The sequence below is a fragment of the Megalopta genalis genome, unplaced genomic scaffold (genome assembly GCF_051020955.1).
Source record: "Megalopta genalis isolate 19385.01 unplaced genomic scaffold, iyMegGena1_principal scaffold1148, whole genome shotgun sequence".
In the NCBI taxonomy this organism is placed as follows: domain Eukaryota; kingdom Metazoa; phylum Arthropoda; class Insecta; order Hymenoptera; family Halictidae; genus Megalopta; species Megalopta genalis.
This window is the reverse complement of record NW_027477217.1, coordinates 4,319-12,500: the sequence shown is the minus strand read 5'-3', so window position 1 is coordinate 12,500 and position 8,182 is coordinate 4,319. Positions and strand designations below refer to the sequence as shown.

At 38.5% G+C, this 8,182-nt stretch overlaps 1 non-coding gene across 1 annotated transcript; it reads right to left on the bottom strand.

Moving 5' to 3' along the window:
- Window positions 1-787: 787 nt before the first annotated feature.
- On the bottom strand, window positions 788-2,708 carry LOC143263696 (small subunit ribosomal RNA). The gene has a single exon (XR_013037056.1). It is a non-coding gene; the product is annotated as a small subunit ribosomal RNA (ribosomal RNA).
- Window positions 2,709-8,182: the final 5,474 nt, after the last annotated feature.

The window sequence follows — 8,182 nt, the reverse complement described above, 5'->3', positions numbered from 1 at the left end:
AAACGAGCATTAAGTTATCTTCAGACTGCCCGATATTTTCGTCCTTTGGACTTTCCCAACGATTCCTTTTTTTCTTTTTTTTTTACACCACAGCGAAGACTTGAGGAAGCGTGATTAGCACGCTCGCATCCCTCCCTGTCCTACTACAACTGTGTGTGTGTGTGTAAAGAAAGAAAAAAGAATACATTGGCTTTCTCTCTATCGAGAAGATGGCCTACGCAACGCAGATCAAAGGCCTAATACGTGTAATATAATACGCGTCTGGCCGTGTATAAATCACGCACGAATGATCTGGTCGGGCCCAACTCTTCTCGTACGCTTATTTTTCCGTGTTGAGGCACTATCATAAAATCACACAAACCCCAACACGTGTGTGTCTTGGAAGGAAGATGGCCTACGCAACGCAGATCAAAGGCCTAATACGTGTAGTACACACGTCTGCCGTGTAAATCACGCACGAATGATCTGGTCGGGCCCAACTCTTCTCCACCACACCACATCCCAACTTTGTACATTTTTATATATTTTTGTGCGTTGGGGCACCTTCATAATCACAAACCCCAACAACACATATATCTCTCTCTCTTTGAAAGATTTGTTGTGGCCTACGCAACGCAGATCAAAGGCCTAATACGTGTAGTACACACGTCTGGCCGTGTAAATCACGCACGAATGATCTGGCGGGCTCAACAATATCTTTTTTTTTTATATGAATTCTTATCCACAAACTAATCGAATTCATTTTCTCTCCTCCTCTCCTCTCTCTTTGAGATATATTGGAACATTGTAATGATCCTTCCGCAGGTTCACCTACGGAAACCTTGTTACGACTTTTACTTCCTCTAAATAATCAAGTTTGGTCATCTTCCCGGCATCATCGGCAATGCCGAAACATTGCCGCGCACCAGTCCGAAGACCTCACTAAATCATTCAATCGGTAGTAGCGACGGGCGGTGTGTACAAAGGGCAGGGACGTAATCAACGCGAGCTTATGACTCGCGCTTACTGGGAATTCCTCGTTCATGGGGAATAATTGCAAGCCCCAATCCCTAGCACGAAGGAGGTTCAGCGGGTTACCCGGGCCTTTCGGCCAGGGAACACACGCTGATTCCTTCAGTGTAGCGCGCGTGCGGCCCAGAACATCTAAGGGCATCACAGACCTGTTATTGCTCAATCTCGTGCGGCTAGAAGCCGCCTGTCCCTCTAAGAAGATTTGTTTGTACGTTGGTAGTAAAAACCCCACCGGCAGAAGCCGAGAGCCTTCGAGATACCATAATTACGTCTATTTAGCAGGCTAGAGTCTCGTTCGTTATCGGAATTAACCAGACAAATCGCTCCACCAACTAAGAACGGCCATGCACCACCACCCACCGAATCAAGAAAGAGCTATCAATCTGTCAATCCTTCCGGTGTCCGGGCCTGGTGAGGTTTCCCGTGTTGAGTCAAATTAAGCCGCAGGCTCCACTCCTGGTGGTGCCCTTCCGTCAATTCCTTTAAGTTTCAGCTTTGCAACCATACTTCCCCCGGAACCCAAAAGCTTTGGTTTCCCGGAAGCTGCCCGCCGAGTCATCGTAGGAACTTCGGCGGATCGCTAGCTGGCATCGTTTATGGTTAGAACTAGGGCGGTATCTGATCGCCTTCGAACCTCTAACTTTCGTTCTTGATTAATGAAAACATTTTTGGCAAATGCTTTCGCTTCTGTCCGTCTTGCGACGATCCAAGAATTTCACCTCTAACGTCGCAATACGAATGCCCCCATCTGTCCCTATTAATCATTACCTCGGGGTTCCGAAAACCAACAAAATAGAACCGAGGTCCTATTCCATTATTCCATGCACACAGTATTCAGGCGAAGGTAGCCTGCTTTGAGCACTCTAATTTGTTCAAAGTAAACGTACCGGCCCACCTCGACACTCAGTGAAGAGCACCGCGATGGGATATTAGTTGGACCGCCCCGTGAAGAGCAAAGCCCACCGGTAGGACGTACCACATAATGCCAGTTAAACACCGCGAGCGATGAACCGACACTGTGACACACAGATTCAACTACGAGCTTTTTAACCGCAACAACTTTAATATACGCTATTGGAGCTGGAATTACCGCGGCTGCTGGCACCAGACTTGCCCTCCAATGGATCCTCGTTAAAGGATTTAAAGTGTACTCATTCCGATTACGGGGCCTCGGATGAGTCCCGTATCGTTATTTTTCGTCACTACCTCCCCGTGCCGGGAGTGGGTAATTTGCGCGCCTGCTGCCTTCCTTGGATGTGGTAGCCGTTTCTCAGGCTCCCTCTCCGGAATCGAACCCTGATTCCCCGTTACCCGTTACAACCATGGTAGGCGCAGAACCTACCATCGACAGTTGATAAGGCAGACATTTGAAAGATGCGTCGCCGGTGCTATAAGACCATGCGATCAGCACAAAGTTATTCAGAGTCACCAAAGCAAACGATGGACGAGTGTAAACACCCGCCACCGATTGGTTTTGATCTAATAAAAGCGTTCCTACCATCTCTGGTCGGAACTCTGTTTTGCATGTATTAGCTCTAGAATTACCACAGTTATCCAAGTAAATTTTAGTACGATCTAAGAAACCATAACTGATTTAATGAGCCATTCGCGGTTTCACCTTAATACGGCATGTACTGAGACATGCATGGCTTAATCTTTGAGACAAGCATATGACTACTGGCAGGATCAACCAGGGAACTATACAATATGTATATATAAAATGGACAAAATTTAAATCCTTTTCCATCGTCGCCTGTTTCATATATATATGTCAGGTCGACACACCACTTTTCTCTTTCAAATATGTACAAGTTTTGCCACATTCCGCGCTTGTAACATATCTTCTTTAACGCTCAATTTCTTTCATTTTTCTACCATACAGATATTTTACCGTACGCCCAAAAACGTACGTATTATATTTTTGTTCTATCGTAAAATCACATTTTTCTACGTACGCCAGCTTCGTACGTTTCTATCTTTGCCTTCATAAAATCACAAGATAATTTTATCTTCAAGAGTCTCGCTATTAACATCTTGTAAGATAAATGTACGTCCCAGCTAAAACGTACAAATACTTCAAGTTAAGTAATAATATATCATCGCTATTGACAAATTTTTAAGATCCAAGACACAGTTCTCTCTATATGTTTTAATATTTTTTATGTACTCAAATATATTCAAAGGAAAAAGTACATGGGTGATGCCATAGTCGTGGAAGCGCGTACGCTCACGCTGATCTTCTGACCGCCGGAAGCACGAAACCTCTGATCTGGGCAAAATCGGCAAGCCGAGGAAGAACGGACAGGACACATGCTGGACTGGCGAGAAAGCGTGTTCTTCCGCTCGCGCTAGGCATTTCGATTTCTGACACCTCTTGATTTAAAAAATCAGTTTTTTGATAGTTTTCTCTCTCCACTGGGCTATTCATTTTAGCCACAGTTTTCAATTGGTACGATTTGCTTCCAAATCTTACAGATGCATTTTAAAAAATTTTTCCATCGCTCGGACAGAAGAGTCGATTGCTCAGTGAGTACGAGTATACATACAAAGTGCATACGGGTAACCAACCCCGTAGGGCTTGCCACATATGGGCCATTCGGTCAAAGACACCGACCCGTGGCCACGCTGTGTGGAGAAAAGTCCGTAACGTAAACGGCACGAAACAGTCAGGACCGAAGCCCCGAAGGAGCTCTGAGACAGCTTCTCGACCGAGATCGTAGAATTGGCCCAAAACCCGCTCTGCTCCGTCCGCCTCGCACGGACCGTGTATCTCTTATAGATACCGAACGGCCGGCAAGGACGCCGGCGCCGCCGGCCGAATAGCACGCGCGCTTATGAGTGTAAACCGCCGCGGCAACAGACCGCCCGGCCGTGCTGTTGTAACATAGCGCGTGAACGAACGAAAAAAAAATTTATAGTAAACATTAAAATAAATTACACTACCGTAAACTAGACAAAAAATTACACATTTTTTCCCAATATGAAAATTTTCACAAACTTTTCAAAGTCCCATCGCATCGAGTAAACTTTTTTAATAACGCTTCCGCACGATTCTAAATGCTTAATCCATATGTGAAATCGTTCACTGATCACGAATATCGTATTTAAAAAAATTACAAAAATTTATTTTTCCAAATAATCAAAAAAAACCGAAAAATCACAAGAGTAAAGTACCATTATTTTAAACAATATGTCGTTCTAAATGCTTAATCCCTATGTAAAAAAGTTATCTAAGCAAGAATATGTAATTGAAAAAAATTAGAAAAATTTATTTTAGCCGTAAATCGAAAATAATGGGGACACCGGAGCTGTTCGAAGCGCCGAGACGCGCCGCGTACGGCCGAATATTTTCCAAGTCCCAACGTACCGATCAAGAGTAAAGTACCATTTTCCTACATTAGATTTCGTTCTAAATGCTTAATCCCTATGTAAAAACGTTAGTTAAGCAAGAATATCGTATTTTTAAAAAAATCTAATGATAGGATTTCCCAGAAAATTGAAAAAACCGTAAAATGTCAAGAGTAAAGTGCCATTTTCTGACATTAGATTTCGTTCTAAATGCTTAATCCCTATGTAGAAACGTTAGTTAAGCAAGAATATCGTATTTTTAAAAAAATCTAATGATAGGATTTTTCAGAAAATTGAAAAAACCGTAAAATGTCAAGAGTAAAGTGCCCTTATTTTAAACAATGTATCGTTCTAAATGCTTAATCCCTATGTAAAAAAGTTATTTTAGCAGGAATATGTTATTGAAAAAAATTAGAAAAATTTATTTTAGCCGTAAATCGAAAATAATGGGGACACCGGAGCTGTTCGAAGCGCCGAGCGCGCCGCGTACGCCCGAATATTTTCAAAGTCCCAACGTACCGATCAAGAGTAAAGTACCATTTTCCTACATTAGATTTCGTTCTAAATGCTTAATCCCTATGTAAAAACGTTAGTTAAGCAAGAATATCGTATTTTTAAAAAAATCTAATGATAGGATTTTCCAGAAAATTGAAAAAACCGAAAAATGTCAAGAGTAAAGTGCCATTTTCTGACATTAGATTTCGTTCTAAATGCTTAATCCCTATGTAGAAACGTTAGTTAAGCAAGAATATCGTATTCTTAAAAAAATCTAATGATAGGATTTTTCAGAAAATTGAAAAAACCGTAAAATGTCAAGAGTAAAGTGCCCTTATTTTAAACAATGTATCGTTCTAAATGCTTAATCCCTATGTAAAAAAGTTATTTAAGCAAGAATATGTTATTGAATAAAATGAGAAAAATTTATTTTAGCCGTAAATCGAAAATAATGGATCGAGCGAATCGGTCGATTGCGCCGAGACGCGCTATGATGCAACAGACGAGCGATTGGAACGCCCGAATATTTTCAAAGTCCCAACGTACCGATCAAGAGTAAAGTACCATTTTCCTACATTAGATTTCGTTCTAAATGCTTAATCCCTATGTAAAAACGTTAGTTAAGCAAGAATATCGTATTTTTAAAAAAATCTAATGATAGGATTTCCCAGAAAATTGAAAAAACCGAAAAATGTCAAGAGTAAAGTGCCATTTTCTGACATTAGATTTCGTTCTAAATGCTTAATCCCTATGTAGAAACGTTAGTTAAGCAAGAATATCGTATTTTTAAAAAAATCTAATGATAGGATTTTTCAGAAAATTGAAAAAACCGTAAAATGTCAAGAGTAAAGTGCCCTTATTTTAAACAATGTATCGTTCTAAATGCTTAATCCATATGTAAAAAAGTTATTTAAGCAGGAATATGTTATTGAATAAAATGAGAAAAATTTATTTTAGCCGTAAATCGAAAATAATGGATCGAGCGAATCGGTCGATTGCGCCGAGACGCGCTATGATGCAACAGACGAGCGATTGGAACGCCCGAATATTTTCAAAGTCCCAACGTACCGATCAAGAGTAAAGTACCATTTTCCTACATTAGATTTCGTTCTAAATGCTTAATCCCTATGTAAAAACGTTAGTTAAGCAAGAATATCGTATTTTTAAAAAAATCTAATGATAGGATTTCCCAGAAAATTGAAAAAACCGAAAAATGTCAAGAGTAAAGTGCCATTTTCTGACATTAGATTTCGTTCTAAATGCTTAATCCCTATGTAGAAACGTTAGTTAAGCAAGAATATCGTATTTTTAAAAAAATCTAATGATAGGATTTTTCAGAAAATTGAAAAAACCGTAAAATGTCAAGAGTAAAGTGCCCTTATTTTAAACAATGTATCGTTCTAAAGGCTTAATCCCTATGTAAAAAAGTTATTTAAGCAGGAATATGTTATTGAAAAAAATTAGAAAAATTTATTTTAGCCGTAAATCGAAAATAATGGATCGAGCGAATCGGTCGATTGCGCCGAGACGCGCTATGATGCAACAGACGAGCGATTGGAACGCCCGAATATTTTCAAAGTCCCAACGTACCGATCAAGAGTAAAGTACCATTTTCCTACATTAGATTTCGTTCTAAATGCTTAATCCCTATGTAAAAACGTTAGTTAAGCAAGAATATCGTATTTTTAAAAAAATCTAATGATAGGATTTCCCAGAAAATTGAAAAAACCGAAAAATGTCAAGAGTAAAGTGCCATTTTCTGACATTAGATTTCGTTCTAAATGCTTAATCCCTATGTAGAAACGTTAGTTAAGCAAGAATATCGTATTTTTAAAAAAATCTAATGATAGGATTTTTCAGAAAATTGAAAAAACCGTAAAATGTCAAGAGTAAAGTGCCCTTATTTTAAACAATGTATCGTTCTAAATGCTTAATCCCTATGTAAAAAAGTTATTTAAGCAGGAATATGTTATTGAATAAAATGAGAAAAATTTATTTTAGCCGTAAATCGAAAATAATGGATCGAGCGAATCGGTCGATTGCGCCGAGACGCGCTATGATGCAACAGACGAGCGATTGGAACGCCCGAATATTTTCAAAGTCCCAACGTACCGATCAAGAGTAAAGTACCATTTTCCTACATTAGATTTCGTTCTAAATGCTTAATCCCTATGTAAAAACGTTAGTTAAGCAAGAATATCGTATTTTTAAAAAAATCTAATGATAGGATTTCCCAGAAAATTGAAAAAACCGTAAAATGTCAAGAGTAAAGTGCCATTTTCTGACATTAGATTTCGTTCTAAATGCTTAATCCCTATGTAGAAACGTTAGTTAAGCAAGAATATCGTATTTTTAAAAAAATCTAATGATAGGATTTTTCAGAAAATTGAAAAAACCGTAAAATGTCAAGAGTAAAGTGCCCTTATTTTAAACAATGTATCGTTCTAAATGCTTAATCCCTATGTAAAAAAGTTATTTTAGCAGGAATATGTTATTGAAAAAAATTAGAAAAATTTATTTTAGCCGTAAATCGAAAATAATGGGGACACCGGAGCTGTTCGAAGCGCCGAGCGCGCCGCGTACGCCCGAATATTTTCAAAGTCCCAACGTACCGATCAAGAGTAAAGTACCATTTTCCTACATTAGATTTCGTTCTAAATGCTTAATCCCTATGTAAAAACGTTAGTTAAGCAAGAATATCGTATTTTTAAAAAAATCTAATGATAGGATTTTCCAGAAAATTGAAAAAAACCGAAAAATGTCAAGAGTAAAGTGCCATTTTCTGACATTAGATTTCGTTCTAAATGCTTAATCCCTATGTAGAAACGTTAGTTAAGCAAGAATATCGTATTCTTAAAAAAAAATCTAATGATAGGATTTTTCAGAAAATTGAAAAAACCGTAAAATGTCAAGAGTAAAGTGCCCTTATTTTAAACAATGTATCGTTCTAAATGCTTAATCCCTATGTAAAAAAGTTATTTAAGCAAGAATATGTTATTGAATAAAATGAGAAAAATTTATTTTAGCCGTAAATCGAAAATAATGGATCGAGCGAATCGGTCGATTGCGCCGAGACGCGCTATGATGCAACAGACGAGCGATTGGAACGCCCGAATATTTTCAAAGTCCCAACGTACCGATCAAGAGTAAAGTACCATTTTCCTACATTAGATTTCGTTCTAAATGCTTAATCCCTATGTAAAAACGTTAGTTAAGCAAGAATATCGTATTTTTAAAAAAATCTAATGATAGGATTTCCCAGAAAATTGAAAAAACCGAAAAATGTCAAGAGTAAAGTGCCATTTTCTGACATTAGATTTCGTTCTAA